The 18,668-nt window shown below is 38.7% G+C and overlaps 1 protein-coding gene across 1 annotated transcript in view; it reads right to left on the reverse strand.

The window, feature by feature from the left end:
* Nucleotides 1-18,668, reverse strand: part of mtss1 (MTSS I-BAR domain containing 1) — a 745,180-nt gene that overhangs the window by 226,673 nt on the left and 499,839 nt on the right. The gene's annotated exons all lie outside the window — the stretch shown is intronic.

Raw genomic sequence — 18,668 nt, forward strand, 5'->3', positions numbered from 1 at the left:
CAGAAAGGCTTTACTGCAGATTGAACTCATTAACACGTTTGCATCTCGTTAAGACGGAGAGGAGGGGAGACATTCTACAAATGAAGACACAGCCACACGTTCACACAAACAGCAGGGCTCTGCTCACAGTCACGATATATATATATATATATATATATATATATATATATATATAACATAGCGGACAAGGCGTCACGGACGATAGAGCCCTGAACCTCTAACTGCTCCCGATTTTCCTCAACCATCAGTAATGCACATTGTAAAGCTCTTAGGGAAAAGGTGCTATCAAAATGCACCTATCTATTGATCGACCTATAGATAGATATATTTATTAACTAGGGGTGGGACGATATTTTGGGGGGATATATCGATATATCGCGATACTTTCTCCTGCGATAAATAATCGATATCCTGCCGAAAAATATCGATATTAGAAGAAAAGAAAAAAAGTTTTGTGATACGTTGTTTTTCCTACTCTGTATTTGTGTAATGATGATTTTGAACTGTTTGGTGCTATTTTATGTGTTTATGAATTGAATACAAGGACTATCGTGATATATCGTTGGTGAATTTTCATGCAATATATCGTGATATCGCAATATATCGATATTTTCAGATATCGTGATATATCGTTGGTGAAATTTCTTGCAATATATATCGAATATCGTGATATCGCAATATATCGAACATCGTCGAATATCGTGATATATATTGTTATCGTGGGCCTAATATCGTGATATATATCGTATCGTGAGGTACCCATATCGTCCCACCCCTATTATTAACCCTAGCCATAGTGTCATAGTAGGTGAACAAACATTGGCAAAAATAGCCAATTTACAAGCTCACAATGTGGCAGGTTGTGGCTCCTTTGGCATAGAGGGAAAAAGGGGTCAAGTACAGACCCCTGGGGACCCCCGTCATATAGGTTTAAGATGTTAGTATAACATCGATTTAGGCCAATCAATTAAACTGGTATGTTTTTGTATCGGCAGTTAGACAGCAATGGTCAAGGTTATTCTGTTGAGTGACAGAAAGTGATCAGGGTTTTATTTGTATTATATGTACTTTTTAGATTAATATGTAAATTTGTCTTTGTCTACTGAGCACCAATGCACGCTCCATGCACACGCTTAAAAAAATTAGTCACCCATTTTCAAACTTACAGTATCTTCATACCGTAATTGGTCCTCACTAATGCTCATCTCTGTCTATTCACTCTGTCTCATTGATGGGCGGCGGACAGTCCAGAAATATATCTACCAGTGACATCATCGGTAGACAGATTTGGCCATTTCAAGCAATATTTTAAACTTAATTTGAAGCAACGTATGCATTCAAAACAAGGTCATCTTAATAACGTTATAACATTTGAAAGATTAGAGCCTTTCTCACCCAGGAGTGTGCCCAGCTCTTTATCCAGGCCTCAAAACTTTGACTTGATTTATTGATTGGTTGATTGGTTGATTGATTGATTGATTGATTGATGATTGATTGATTGATTGATTGATTGATTGATTGATTGATTGATTGATTGATTGATTGATTGATTGATTGAATGAATACTTTATTAGTAAAATAAAATGCCTACAGCACGGAGTTACAGTAAAACATTTAGGCTAAAAGGATAACACAACAATGTCCTTGGGACTTGTTTCCATCGTGGTCCAATGTATTCAATTCATTCAACAGAGCAAAGAATATTAACACATTAATATATGTAATCAACAACAGAGGAGATGGTGGCAGTGTGTGACCCCTCATTTCAGTGGAATTCATATCTATCTCCACTAAATCGTAGCTTTCTGATAGAACCCTACAACCCCTCCTGCTCACTCAGATCAGCTAACATATGCAGGGTAACTGTCTGAACACCCTGGACAACACTCCACACGTCCTAGACTCCTCTCTCTTCCCTAAAACACCCTGGACAATATTCCACACGTCCTCGACTCTTTTACCTCCTGGCTCCCAAACTTTGAAATAAACTCCCTATTGCAGTCAGAACTGGAGACTCGCAGACAATTTTCCGCCGTAATCTGTAACCCTTCCTCCCATCTTGGTCACTCGTCATGTTTTTGTTAGTTTTGTTTTCAGATAGCATGTTATTCATACAGATGCTATAGGTTCATTGTTTACCTGGTATCCTATAGCAGTGGTTCTCAAACTGATTTTGGGGGTGTCCCCCAGATGATTTGCTTAATTGTTTTCTCACTCAACAGTAAACATACAGTATACTAAGTGTATACAGAGTATCTGCAAATTTCTAAAGTGACAATTTAAGGACTTTTAAGCCATTTTTAATATCCGTCAAAGGAAAAAAAAGGGGAAACATGAAATATTATAAATAAGATCATTACTGTGAACAAATCAAAAAACTATACTATAAAGAATTGTCAAACAACAGCCAATTCAAATTGTCAAATATTACCTAAGAAAGAGGCAAAAAGTGTGAACATAGCCGATCTCTATACATGCTCACAAACGCTGTGTGTGTGTGTGTGTGTGTGTGTGTGTATGTGTGTGTGTGTGTGTAGCCTCGATCTCCAGGCTTTTATTGCTTAGTTTTGCTAAAAGTGTGTGTGTGTGTGTGTGTGTGTGTGTGTGTGTGTGTGTGTGTGTGTGTGTGTGTGTGTGTGAGTGTGAGTGTGTGTGTGTGTGTGTGTGTGTGTGTGTGTGTGTGTGTGTGTGTGTGTGTGTGTGTGTGTGTGGCTGTCCTACAAGATATTTAATCACCTTGACTGCTGAACATTATATTTGACAAAACACCACCATCTGTTGGTGGTTCATTTAAATAACACAGAGTGTTATTTTTTTTCTTTCATTTTTTCAAAATATTTCTTTTTAAATAGCAGATATACAAGCTCACAACGACGCAACAGGTTTTGAGCTTGTAGATCGTCTATTTTTTAATAGGCCTAGAAGATGAAGTATACAATAGGATTTTGGTGGTTAATGTATGTTTTGTAATAATAATCTAAATAAGTCAGAGCGCGACACCCGCTCGCAACCAAACATAAAATGACTTAGTTCCCTAACAGTTTAGTCTAGTTTTTAGTTGTTGACGAAATTGTCAATATATTTAGTCATTTTAGTCATCATTGCTTAGTTTTTATTTCGTTTTCGTCAGTGACAAAATATAGGTTTGTCATAGTTTTAAGTCAACACAATTAACACTGCCTGCAGGTCACAGACAAGGTCAGAGAGAGAAGGATGAGGCTGGCAGCCAGGGCACTGTCTGTGTCAGGTACGTGGAACTGGTAGAGAGCAAACTGACACTGTGGGAGCCAACTCAAGACACGACCAAGAGGGAAAAAAGGTGCCTGCAGTCCAACTAAAGGTGATAGCTGCCTGACAGATGCTTCACCAGATGAAAACATGCACAACTAGAAAATGTGCTCCTCGGAGCACAAGTCTCCGCCAGCAGACCGTGCTATTTTAATCAAATGATTGATCAGCTGTGATCTCTGTTTGTACTGGAAAGTACTGTTCCTGTCTAAGCTATTTATATATTTATATTACATATTGTGATGTCACGTGAAACTTCACCAATGTTAGGTGTTCTCAGAGGGACACACACACGCACGGACGGGTGATTTGTACTGGAAGGTACTGTTCCAATCAAGACTGATTGATCCTGTCTTACCTCACTTCAAAAACATAATGACTTTTTGAAGTGACACACCTATTTATAGGATTTTATTTCGTCATGCGTCCCTCTAGCCAATCAAAAGCATTGGTGTCAACATATTGTCACGTGTCACGTGGAGCTTGACCAATGTTAGCTTGGCTAGGGGAGGGGGGGACACACAGCGGGACGAAGCGAAAACATACTCTCCGCCTCCGGCGGAGACAACAACAACAGCTCTTTAATCACATTCCTTCTGTATGCATTGCTTAATGCACTGTATTGCACCTGTATAGAAACCAGCCTTGTAGACTCACGGGGGCTTCATTTTCAGCCTATAACTTAACCCATTCAATCTGGGGAAACATCATGTCATTTTTTATTTTTAGCTATAAAGTTTTTCAGGAAACTGTTAGGATTTAGAAGGTATTTTTAGAATCAGTCTCAGGTCCAAATAGGTTAACCCAGCACCATCTGCCAAGCTCTGGCAATGAATGTTTGATGGTGTTAATCAAACCATCTGATCAAATGTCGTCACAAACGGTTTCTTAACCACTGAAGCCCTATACATGTTCAGATGACAAATTGAGAAAATATTTTTGCTGTTTGTGAATAAAAAGGAAAATAAATGTGTTGACATGTTTTTCCCCTACATGTTTTTGATATTATGTGGTGAATGTATGTTCTGCAATAATAATCTAAATCTGACAAGTAACTAGTAACAGTAAGCACTGTACTTAGTTTACACCAATGGAACTGATGTCGACGTGTGAGAAGTGGGAACGTGAAGTGGAGGAGACATATTGTTTCATCGAACACAAAAAGTGTTTATCAAACCAATAAGGGAACGTAGGACGAGGAAGCTTGTCTTCCTGGTGTGTCAGAGCATCCATCATTATCTCTGCCTCCCTCCCCCTGCAGGGATTAATTGACTGGCACATGGAGGTTTGTGCTGGGTACCCCCTAGGGCATGGGCAGTACCGCTACAAGGCACACGCACACCACACACTGTACGTAAGGGCACCACGGTGAGCCAAATGTTTTAACTGTTTTGACAGTTTTTATGCATGTGTTAGTATCTGGGTTTCTTATTTCTTTTCATGTATTTCTTGATACTGTGTTTTTTTCTGTTGTGATGTGTACAGATACCCCTTGGGGTGACGATGCACCATAAACAAATTAAATTGTATTGAATTGTCCATGTTTTTATTGTTCAATGCATCTAGTATGATATTAGTGTATAAATAAACTTTATTTATTTGTGGTACCAACTTCAAGTTTGCTTTTAAAATGTACACGAAATGTCTGAGGAATTACATTGTGCTTAATTCAAGATATTAGATTATTTCCTTGGGTGCAATCCCCTAGGTGGCGTAGTTATTATACCTGTGACCATCAATAACCCCTGAGATTGAGTCTGTCTTTCTCTCTCTCTTTCTTTCTTTCATTGAGTGACAATGACAGTTACACATCCCCTCCACCAGAGGGCGAAAGGCTTTAAGACAACCGAGCCTGGATCCGTTCATTGCGCATGCGCAAATGGCTATGACCCGGAAGTGTAGTCTTTGTGTGTAGTTTTTTCACGGCTCTGACAACAAATCACGGTGGGAAGAAAACGTCTCTATCTAAGCTAGAAACTCTGCAGTAGCAACACATCACAAAGTGATGGACGCAAAACTACACACTGCAGGTTTGTTCATGCTTCTTTTAAACACGTGTACATTACGTTCAACACGTTAAGGACCCCACATTGATAAGGACCCCCCCCCCCCCATTTGAAACTACATGGTGCCAGCCAGGCACTAGGGCTGTCACGACGATCATGACTTTTTTAATTGTCACACACATAAATGCAATAACGATTTAATTGGGTTTTTGGCATTGAACGTGGAACATGTAAATACATAATTCTGTTTGCCTTTTACACACATTATGTGTAAAAGATAATCCCAGATAATAATATTATTAGTATTATTTCGTAAACAAAAGTTTCACAAATAACTTCAGTATACAAAGACATATTTAATACCTTTAGCCTTAAAAAAAAAAAAAAGCTTATAGGTTAGCTATTTTATTTTCTAAAAACATATTTGAAAATGTATTATTTGAAATCGATTATGTAAAATAATTGCCATTTTCAGAAATCATTCCGATTGAGGTCTTCAACAGGGGGTCCGCGACCCCTAGGGGGTCCGCAGAGGTACTGCAGGGGGTCCGCGAAATTGTTGTTTGATTAAACAATATTTTTGTTGTTTGAGTATTTTAGTTCTTTTTCCCCCAAAATGTCAAATTGTCTTTAAACATAACATGAATCCATAGCAAACAGATAAATGGAGGCCCCTTAGATTGGTGTCTTCCAAACCTCATCATAACCCAACCAAACCATGGATAACCTCAGCCATCATGAAATCAGTAAATACTAAACATAGATTGTACAAAAAATATCTTCTTAGTCCAACACCATATAATCATGCCCAATTAAAGAATTATAGAAATAAATTAAACCACATTATTAGAGGAGCAAAAAAACATTATTATAATGAAGAACTGTCCAAACACAAACATAACATGACTCTCCTTTGGAGAACAATTAATAGTATTCTCAACAAAAACAAAAAATGCAAGAAATTACCAAAAGAATTTAAGGCTGATGGGGGGCTTATTTCTGACCCTCAAGTAATTGCCAATAATTTTAATACCTTTTTTTCAGAAGTTGGTCCTAATCTGGCCTCAAAGATTCCTCCCAGCAACCACAATCCCCTTCAATTTATGAATGCTCCTATCCTTGAAAATATTAATTTCTCAACGGTATCAGAGGATGAGGTTCGGAAGACATTAATTGGTCTGAAAGATTCTTCTCCAGGTTATGACAATATTGACTGTAAATTACTGAAAACCATTCATGAGTACATTGTACAACCTCTAACTCACATTTTCAATCTTTCATTGGAGCAGGGAATAGTACCTTCTGAACTAAAAATAGCCAAGATTATCCCTATTCATAAAGATGACGACCCGGCCATTTTCAATCATTATAGACCTATTTCCATTTTGCCTGCTATATCAAAAATACTCGAAAAACTTGTTTATGAGAGATTAATCGAACATCTTAATAAGTACAACATTATATATACACACCAGTACGGGTTCAGAAAGAAGCATTCAACATATATGGCACTTATACACCTAGTAAATGAAATATATAAAGCTATAGAGATAGAAAGGAAACCACTATAGGTATCTTTTTGGATTTATCTAAGGCTTTTGATACGGTCAATCACCATATTCTTCTTCAGAAACTGTCTCATATTGGAGTAAAAAACAATGCACTTCTCTGGTTCAAAAGTTATCTTAAAGACAGGCAGCAGTTTGTATCCTATAATGGAACAAACTCACCTCTTCTTCATATGCAATGCGGAGTCCCCCAAGGATCAATTATTGGGCCTTTGTTGTTTCTGTTATATATTAATGACCTTTCAAATGTCTCGGATAAACTGTCTAAGATTTTGTTTGCAGATGACACAAGTGTCCTCTACTCTCATAAAGATCCTGACACCATTATAAAGGTTATAAATGAAGAACTTGGTAAGCTGTCCATTTGGTTTCGCTCAAATAAATTATCACTCAACATTAAAAAAACTAATTTCATATGTTTTGGTCTTAAACCACATACTTTCAACAAATCATCAAAAATAGATATCGATAACATCCCTATAACCAATGTGTGTTCCACACGATTCCTTGGCATTATGCTTGATGAATCATTATCCTGGAAATCACATATTATGGCTATATCCACAAAAATAGCTAAGAGTATTGGTATCCTACGTAAAATCCGTCATTTGATCAGTTCTGAGGTAGCCACTATGTTATATTATTCCATGATTTATCCGTATATTAATTATTGTAATATAGTCTGGGCTAGTACTCATCAGACCAAACTGGAGCCCATATACCGTCTTCAGAAACGAGCTGTAAGAACAATAAGTTGTGCACACCCAAGACATTCATCTCAGCCTTTATTTATCCGATTAGGTGTCCTCAGTATTTATCAAGTGAACCATCTTCAAATTGGCTTATTTGTTTATGGCTCATTGGGGAGAATCCTTCCCTCCTTTTTTCATCATATATTTGAGTATAACTTTCAGGTTCATAATTACCCAACACGTAGCTCAAATAACCTCATACCCCCAAAGGCCCGTACCTCTCAAACCCAGTTTAATATAGGCTTCAGAGGGTCAAAAATATGGAATTCTCTGCCATTACATCTATGGAAGTTGTCTTCTCACCAATTTAAGAAGTTTCTAAAATCGCTTCTCTTAACAACCAAATACTTTCCATATGGTCTGCCTAATATAATATAATATAATAACATTTTCCCTAGAGGTTTATGTTTTGGTTCCCTTGACTTTTATTGTTGTGATATGTTTTTGCTGATTCTTTCTTTTCTTTCTTTTTTTGAAACAGTGTCCATTTTGGTCTTTTCCGTTCTGTTTCTTCATCTGTATGACATGTCTATTAGTGTTTATCTGTAATGGATGTGTATATTCCACATTGATGTTAATTTTATCCTATGAATGTACAAATATTCCCGGAGAATGCCACTTCTCAAGCCCCTGGAGGGTTTTTAGGCATTCTCCTTCACATTTCTACCGAATCTTTGTATCATTTTTAAATGTTCTCTAAGTGATAATAAACAAACAAACAAACAAACAAACAATGCACAATAACATGGTATGTTTATACATATTTTGTAGAGAATTTTTATTTTGCACACCTACTGGGGCAGGTGCGTATAGGACCAGGCAATATAAAACACAATTGTATACATAAATATACAATATATGTGGTAGCCCCCCCTACCCTACGAGGTAGGGGGGGCTACCACATATATTGTATTGTGGTCCCTGCTCCATCTCCCCATCAGTTTGGGGGTCCCTGGCCTGAAAAGGTTGAAGACCCCTGGATTAGGCTATTACTGTATGTAGTGACAGGCCTACCAGGGACACCAGTGTAAGTTTTGAGTTGTTATTCAGTAACTACATTTAGTACAGAATTCTACAACGGTCTGTACTGTAGGCGAGGAGAAAAGCTTAGGATCTGAATAGTTATGCACCTTGTCCGTCCGTACGTCCGTACGTCCATCCGTGAACAGCTAATCTCCGGCACTTTTGGCTTGATCACAGCGAAACTGTGCACACACACTCCCTGGATGCCAATGCAGAACTTCTGCCCCAAATGTTTCACATGGGCCTGTTATAGTGCCCCCAGGAGGCCGCTTTCTGCAAATCCATTTTTTTGACAGTACTCCTACAGATTTTGTCCAAACATCACGCAAATCGGTACACAGTATCTCTATAGTCTTTAAACGAAACGGGTCTTTCAGATTTTTCATATTCCATCCTGATTGGCTAATGGCTTCCAAGATTTGCAGGAGTGCTCCGTTTTGAACTAAATGCCTCAAATCATGAACACAGCATGCAATTTCCGTGAACACGCACATTCTCACTAGGCCGAAGAAGAAATGCCACTTGAATGTTCAAATCAGCCTCATGGTTGCGCTATAACAGGCCGATTCATGTTTTTACCTATAACTGCACTGATCTGTGTAAAACTTTGTATGTGCACTCCCTAGAGGAAGAACCTTTGTCCTGCATTTTTCACATCTGCCTTTTATAGCGCCACCAGGAGGCAGACTTATGTAAAACACATTTTTGGATATTACTCCTTCAGATTTTATCCAAATTTCACACACTTCGGTACACATGATCTCTATAGTCATGTGGTCAAGACGGATTCATCCGATCCGTCATATGTTTCACATTCCAGCCTGATTGGCGAATTCCGAACATTGCTGGCCCATACTAATACTACATACCTGACCTCCGAGGAGCACTTTTTCTAGTTCTTATACATTCTCTCAATGGATTACCTTCTAGCTGTGGTGGAAGAAGTACTCAGATTTATTTACTTAAGGGGGAATATCACAAATGTTGAAAAAAACATGAAATTATCTCATTCATATACATTAGAGATGATAATGAGATAATAAGAAAAAGCCCCCCCCCCCCCCCCCACAGTGCAATGACCTTCCAAATGTTTTTTAGAATGAAAACAAAAATGAATTCTCAGTCCTATGTTTGATCAGAAAAATTGTGTAATTTTAGTTACAACTGTAAATTTGTATTAACTCATTCACTGCCAAGGATGACTTTTGACGAGACATCGTCATAATGCCCTCGCTGCCAAGGACGACTTATGATGACTTATATTTTTTTCTTTGTTTTTTTTCACAAAGAACCAGGAGATAATGTGATCCGAAGATTTACTACTCCATTCACTTCCTGGTTAATTTATTTGGGATTTGGGGAAATAACCTGTATCTCGGCTCCTGTGTTTTACTATGTATTTTTTGCGAGACATGCTATTTTCAATGGCGTTTAACAAGCGAAGGGGAGGTCACCATGACATTTCTCTCTTTTTTGCAGAAGCACAGTGAAACCCTCCGTGATTAGCAACCATCAGGGGATTGATCATACTGGAGATAAATATTTTGTGACTACTTGAAAAGGTAAGAAAGAGAGTTAATTCCTGCATGAATCAAGAGTCCACTGTGTATGCAAACTACTCTCTATCCAACTACTCTATCCAATCATTTGTTATTGTCATCCTCCATCCCCCTCCTCAATCCATGTCCTCAGTGGCGCTGCTACAACTTCATCCTACCGAGGGCAGGGGTCTTCAACAGGGCGCCCAGGACTCCTTAATTTACACAACACTGATGATAGTACTGTCAAACAAGTCTATGAATCTATGTATGATTGTCAAACAAGTCTATGTATCTATGTATGACATCTATGAAAACATTTGACCTACATCACAATCTTATACAATGTAGTGGGGGTCCCTGCTTAACTCTCTCTCTCGGCTAAGAAGTCCTTGACCTGAACATTTTTAATACCCCTGGACTATGGGAAACAGTGAACTTGTACAGTAGATGCTGTTGCCTTGTTCAGCATCAGCTGACAGCCAGGGATGGACAGTAACAGTAATGGAAAGTAAAGTGCATTTACTTGAATACTTACTTAAAGGACAACTTCACCCATTTTCAACCTTCAACCTATCTTCACACAGTTCAAAAACTGCCTACCTACATCATCGGTAGGCAGGTTTGGTCATTTCAAATTTCAACCTTTATATTTTATTACATTTTTATTTAATTATTATTACAAGAGCATAGAAATTGTTCAAGAACATTGTTCTTGTTCTAGGTTGAGTATCTGTCGTTATATGCAATCAACGGAACCCACCAGAAAAGCTTTATAGCTTAGCTTATCTTTAACTTCTCACGATCCCGGGCCAAACCGGGACGTCTGGTCACCCTGAATACAATGCATTGAGATGAGATTGTGTGAACACACATTTCCTTCCCCCAGTGTGGAAGAACTTTTTATTTTCTCCTATTTTTGATAAGAATACGGTAATACATTTTGCAAGAATTACGCTCTAATGCTTTTATGTTAAACAATACGTCATGTAGAGAAGTGCAACATTCTCTGTTGTACAAAAACACTGCTTCTATATCTGCTCCATTTTCTGCTCCTACTGTTTTTTCTCATTTCCAGCATGGCAAATAATATCAAAAGACGTGAGTGGGTGTTAGACTTAAGTCTTTTAAGTATTTTCTAAATCCTTTCAGTCTTATAGTTTATCGGAGGCATTACTCTTTGCAACCCTGAAACCAGTTTAAAAGAATACTATAGGCCCAAGCTCTAAATACGTAGATTGCTTAAAGGTTGGAGGTGTACTGTATGTTGGGTCCCTGTACAGTCTTTGGCAAGGACTTCTTTACACCTTCTATTACTTCCTATTCTACACCTTCTATTACTTCTATTAGTCCTTATTCTGTTCCTTCACTCCAGACCAGTCTATGGAGTCCAGCCTGCAGGTGAAGATGAGTTCTCCAGAACCAGCCAGAACCATTTCTCCAGAGCTCCCAGCAGGACGGGGGAAGAGACCGAGACGATTACCCCAGCACTTCCAGGACTTTGACTTGGGTAAGATTCCCTCATGGTTGGGCTGTGTAGCATCATATTCATCGAAAAAAGCTTTTTGTCCCATAGACACTCAGAGGAAAGCACAGCTCGTTAATACTGTTATACAGATAACATATAAGTCTGCATTATGTGCAAAAAATACTCTTTATATTATTATTTTCTTTATTGAGTCTCCCAGAGGTTGTTTTATGTGTGTCATGTGATCCCAGTGCACAAGTGAAGTACACACATATGAGCTCTGCCTCATGAATGCCACGGCAACAAACAAATAAACAAACATGAAATGTAAAGTTCAAACATTCAATACTTTTCTCTCATTTTTTATTTTGACTAGAATTCCAGGACCTCCCTGTGTGTAAAGAGGAGGTTTCCCCTGAACAACAGCAGAGGAGCCCCTGTCTGGTCCAGGAGGAACCAGAACCTCCACACAATAAAGAAGAACAGGAGGAGCTTCTTCAAAGACTAGAATGGGCTGATGGGTCAACGTTGACATTAGCAATGGAAAGTGAAGATGATGATGGTGATGGAAGCAGAGAGACAGAGCCTGTAGCCAGCACCTCAACTGAACACATGAAAACACAAGCTGGTGTAGAGGACTGTGAAACATCACAACCAACTAGTGATGACCAGCTCCTCTCTTCACACTGTTCCGAAGGTCAGTCAGCTTTGCTATGCTTTAGTTTACTCTTATCATTCTGTGGATAGCAAGGGAGGGGAGTAACTTGAAGCTGTAGTTTGCTGTCTCTCAAACCGATGGTTGTGTCATCTTGCGAGGCCAGCTGCTGTGTAAGGTTACAGGCGCCCAGGGCCTTGCAAAAACTTACGGGCAGGAGCTGTGAGAACAGCAGGTTTGGTTCCACAGCTATTTTGCATTGCTTTGTTTTTTGCTCCAAGTAATGGACACTCTTTTTTTCCCGGACAGTTTTTCCCAGACAGTAGTGACAGACTTCAATCTCCTTCATCAACACCCTTAGTATTGCGACCACCAGACCAGTTATCTCTGCACCCCCAGTCATTAATTTCCCCTGAATGCATATTGTGTGTGAAGGTGCATTGTATCAGTATAGCTAACACTGCTACCTCTGTAACCTTTTTAACACATGTTCATTGAGATCAGTGGAACATCAAACTTTGATGCAACTGACTGTCAGCTAGTCTAAGTGTAGAAAATGCTTCTTGAGCCTTGTAAACACACAATGCAAAAGCAATGTCTTCTCTGGATCTGACCAATTACAGGTTTGACTGACATCCTTTTCGTTCAACTTTGGTACTAATCTTAGGGTTGTCGACCTGTTAACTTCTGACATTTAAGGAAGCTTTATTTGCTCTCTAGTCGTTCATTAGATTGCTGTGTGTGTGTGTGTGTGTGTGCGCGCGTGTGCGTGTGTGTGTGCGTGCGTGCGTGTTTGTTTTAGGTAAATTATGCGCATTGGCTGTGCAGACATTCCTTTGACGTGTGTGTTTTGCACACTTGAGAAAGTGGTGTACTGTAGGCTATATGAGAGTTTGAACTGGTATTATTTGGTTTGAGGAGATGAAAGTATATTGTTTGGAAATACTGTGCATCATGACTGTTGTAAATCATTTCTCCTGACTGGGAGACACATGCCATCTCCCCTCATATGCATGAATAATCCTGCACAAACGTTACAGTTGAGGCAAGGTCTTTTCTAGAACCTGAACCACTCTTGTGGTATATTTGAATGCTCAACTTCCTGTATCATACATTTTGCAGGCTGTAGCTTTATACGTCTCTATATTAAAGATTTGTCACTGGATCGTGGCACGCTGCGATAGTTTGATTTGATTACACATGGTATGTAAGGTTGGTGAATGCTAAGTCCCCCCCCCCCTCTCTCTTCTGGTGTTTTCCACAGACCACCACATGGAAAGGTCTACAGTATCAAGAGAGATGGCCTCCAAAAGATATTCAACGTTGTCAGAGGAACAGCGAGAGAAGGACCAGGGACGTGGATTGCTTGATGCAAGACTGCAACCTGTAGTAAAGTTGTATAGGATAGGTATGTACTGTTTTGCTTTATTTTTTATTATTTGTTTACTTGTTGTTTCCACTGACTACTGCACATTGAGGTCTGTGTTAACAGACATATTCATAGCTTAATACTTTTTATATAATACATCTGCCGTGGTGCTCGTGTTAATGAAGAATGTGATATTTTCCTAAGCAATAATCTTGCACTCGGTTGGAGCAGTGGTAAAGCGCCTGCCCAACATCACAGAGTCTGGGTTTCGAATCCACCTCGGTGTATATGGCTTTCTCGAGCGTCTGTACGAACACAATTGGCCCGTGTTCAGGGGAGGAGATTCCATTGTAGTTGTTTCATTGCTGTCCGGCAGAAACCAGCTAACTCCATTATTCCGCTTTTGCATTTCTTTCCACAAATCAGTGCTATTGAACACCCTTTACGCCTGTGTGTTGATAAAAAAAAGTGGAGTTAGCTGGTTTTGCTGACTCCAGGCTCCACCCACTTTTGACCTCCAACCTAATTGTGAGCTTTGAGGTCCATTTTGCTGTTCTTATCAATGATGAACAAAACCTCCTAACACTTTTTGTTTTGTTTTTGTCATTTCCTGAAAAATGAACATTTTGGAGTTAGCTGGTTTCTGCCGGACAGCAGAGATATGGGTGTGTTAGATTTAGGTGTGCCAATGTGCAAGCATTGACAATAGTCAATAGTATTTTCTATCCTAAGTGGTCACCATTCATGTTAGGGTGACCATAACATGATGATATGAGGATTAAATCAAGTGGTAATAATTAGAATGTTGTAGCCAATATGATGAGGATAGGTTTATGGTTTGGAAATAGAGCATATTTTATGTACAATGGATGTTCCAACAACTACCCCATCGATAACATAGAGGAAACACTGCATGGAACATTTTAAAGTTCAAACATCTAATGTTGTTCTCCCGTGTCATCTTTTTTCCCTAGACTTGGCTCCACAGAATAAAGTGCAACATGAGGAGCTACTTCAAAGACCAGAGGAGGTTCATGGGTCGGCGTTGACATTACTGCCAGTGAAAAGTGAAGATGGTGATGAAAACAGAGAGACAGAGCCTCTAGCCAGCACCTCAGCTGTTGTAGAGGACTGTGGAGCATCACAACCAACTAGTGATGACCAGCTCCCGTCTTCGCACTCTTCTGAACCTGACACTGAAGACAGTGATGAGGATTGGGCGGAGACCTGGGAAGGTCAGTCGGCTTTAAACCCACTGACATCACGAAAGACACAACATGTGGAAGGACAAACGTTTGATTGTACAGTTTGTGGCAAAAGCTGTTGTAAAAAGAGTGTTTTAATACAACACATGAAGACTCACTCAGAGGAAAAACCATTTACTTGTGACATTTGTGGCAAAGGATTTAGTCAGTTCAGTAGTGTAAAAAAACACATGATGATTCATACAGGAGAAAGGCCCTATTCTTGTGCCATCTGTGGCAAAAGTTGTCGTCACACAAGTCATCTAAAATTACACATGAGGATACATACAGGGGAAAAGCCCTTTACTTGTGAAGTTTGTGGCAGAGCATATTGTGACAACAGTCATCTAAAGAGACACATGATGACTCATACAGGAGAAAAGCCCTTTACTTGTATAGTTTGTTTGCAAACATTTGGTCGGAAAGATTATCTTGAAAAACATACAAGGACTCATACAGGGGAAAAGCCCTTTTCTTGTACAATTTGTGGTAAAGGCTGTAGTGATAAAAGTAATCTAAACATGCACATTAGGACTCATAAAAAGGGGAAAACCCTTTAGTTGCGGTTGTTTTGTTACCTTCATACAGGTGGGATGCTGATGGTTCAACAATTGTTTGCATTGCATTGTCACACATTTACACACACATATATATATATATATATATATATATAGCATTTTACAATAAAACATTTTTTAAACATTTATAAGCAGCTTGCAGACAATTAATTAATCATGAACAACCTGTTTGTTGACATTCGTAAATGATTACATTTATAACTACTGTATGGTTAAAAATCATTCATATGGTATTAGTAAGTAGTAAACTATTCACGAATAAGCCATTTGTGTACATCTGTAAATGATTATTAAATCATTTGTAACTGATATATAATATGTATAAGCTATTTGCAGATTTTCCTTTATCTATAAATCCTCAGTAGATGTTATTATGTGCCCTAATCTAAAGTGAAGACAATTCATTATTTACAACTGTCTGTTAATGTGGACTTTCTACTTACTTGTTATAAGCAATCTATGCATTTTTAATATCTACAATCCCTCTGCTCAGCCTTTTCCAATGCTCATTTATAATTGCATGGTCTTCTTTATCTCAAGTTAAGTCTATTATGTTTCTATATGGGTTATTGTGCATATTGCGTTGTTTCTATATTGGATTTAGCATTTCTTATTCTTCTTCCGTCCATTTTTTGCAGTTCTAGCCTAACCGTGCAGTTGCTTTTTTACTAAACTCTGCATAATCGTAGACGTAGAGTGTCATGGAAAACGTCCAAGAAATTAAACTCTGAGTCATTCGTCAAAGGGTGGCGCTATAGCACTCAATTGAAAATGTTGACTTTGAACCGGTACAACTCATGCCCTGTTTGAGCTACAGCCATGACATGGCAACGCACATATGCGTCTCAGCATGACAAACAACTTTGCCACTCTGGTCTTTGACCTCCCATCAGTTAAAATCTATCTCCTCCTGGGATTTTTGAGCAATCTGCACGAAACTTTCTACACACCACCTTTGGACCAATATCGATAAAAAATCTTACTGAAAATGTTTTAAGTGAAAAAAATGAAGCCTCTATGAGCCGATAAATATTACAGTTTGTATGAAAATTATTCTGCCCCTAACTACATACATGCAGAGTCACATTTGTATTAAACTTTGCAGTATGGTAGAGGGTCATTCCAAATAGCGCTGACACCAATCTTACTCCAATTATAGCAATTATTTGAAAAAGTATTTTTTCTATAAAAAGAAAACGTTTGAAGAGAAGTTTGTATGTGACAAAATTAAGGCCCCATGAGCTAATGAATATTTTATAATAAAGACACTACGATACCCATAATCCCTCAGTACTCTAATCAATGCTCATTTGCTAACTGCATAGGTTACTTTCTCTCGAGTACGGCTAGGGGGTAGCAGTAGTTCAAGAGGTAGAGAGCCTGTCTGATCCACAAGGTCCCTGGTTCAAGCCTTACCTCATTCAGGCTTCATTTAAATTGCAGCGCACAAAACATGTACTGTATGACATACTTCCTTGTGAAAATAGCCAATATACAATCTCACAACTTTTCGGATAGCAACGTGTTGTGAGCTTGTAGATTGGCTATTTTCACTAAATTGGGTCCAGGGGAGACATTAAATTCCTCTTATTGGGTCTCGAGCTAAAACGTTTGTGAACCACTGCTGTACCGTACTGTACTGTACATGTTATTCATGCCAAATGTGGTGCTTGTATCACTAAGTGAACGATTCTAGCTATGCAAAAGTAGACCAAAGCTAATCAGTTGCATTCAATATATTATATGCTGTATGTTTTAATTGTGTCTCCAAAATCACCTTTCAAAAGAAAGAAAAAGTCAGCACAAACAACACAACGTGATGCTCTTAGAAACATGTACTGTGCAACGTCAGCAAAAAAAGGAAGAGCAAACCCTAATGTTAACCCGACCATGGAGCATGAAGTGTCACAGTCACATGATTTCAACTGGGTTGTAAAGAATAGCTGAGTAAAGCACAACTTTTACTTTTACTACTATGGTTACAAAGCCATATGGAAGGATGCTGTGGGCTACAAGTCACCTAGCGTAACCTATATTACACTCAGAGACACAAGCAACAACATGAACATACTGTAGTGGTTATCTCACCTTATAGTTGTATGTCTTAAACATGCTTATCCTATTGTTGTACTGTGCTGGCAACAACTTATACAAACCTTGTAAGTGGTGTAAGTGTAAGTGGTGCATTACATTGACATCATCATGCAGTGCAAATGCCAGAAGTCCAGATGGTGTAGGAGCCCCGCTGCCCCCTGCCTCATACAAATAAATAAATAAATGAAATCAATTAGTTATTAACCTTTATTTCTACAGGACAGGCCCGTCTCGTCTGGCTGTCTGGGTGTTTACTTTGTAACTCTGTAAATATGCTAAAAAGTTGGAAGTTCAACTATTGTTACACGGTTTTCATGTGGAACAGCAACAGAACAGACAGCCTCCTATTCTTTTGAGTCAGTCAGGTTAAATTAGGTCTGAACGTTTTGAATAGTGAGGGAATAGCAGGATTGTAACATTCCGTTTCCATATTGATCCTAATTCACTTTTCACCTGCTCCTTTCACTGACTACTGAAATGTAATGTTGTTGTCATGTTTTTTACATTTACTGTGGATTTGAAAAATACCACCTCTACTGCCTGTATCGTCTGTCCTTTCTCCATGGTAACAGATTGGCGTGGTTCCCTGATTGGACCTGGCCTCTCTGAGTGCTTCCATATATGTCGCTTATGTTGCTTATTTGACCCAGATACCTGATGAAGGGATACCTGGGATGAAGGACATGCAGTTTCTGGTATGGTTTTGTGGATGACCAAAACGTTGTATTTGCATTAAAATGCTTTATTTTTGCCTTAGGTGAAGACAGTGTACCAGTGTACTGTCCCAGTAGGTGTGCAAAAGGACCCTTTCAAAAAACTTTTCACCAGCTGAAAGCATTACAGGCAATAAATAATGTCTTTGTAGTGAGATAACTTTACAATATATTTACACTGTAAACCATGTCACGTACAGTATATCAAGATCCTACTTGAAAATGGTCTTTTATGTAGTGTTCTCCTACAAAGCATGTTATGTTGGCCAATCCTATGATGAAAATAAGCGACCAGCTGATGTGTTTTATTCTTTTTGTTGGATGGATACATCGGATTACAAAAGTCATGAACTTTCATGTGTCAATAAAGAC

Source organism: Gymnoscopelus braueri (assembly GCF_963280865.1).
Source record: "Gymnoscopelus braueri genome assembly, chromosome: 3".
NCBI classification, from domain to species: domain Eukaryota; kingdom Metazoa; phylum Chordata; class Actinopteri; order Myctophiformes; family Myctophidae; genus Gymnoscopelus; species Gymnoscopelus braueri.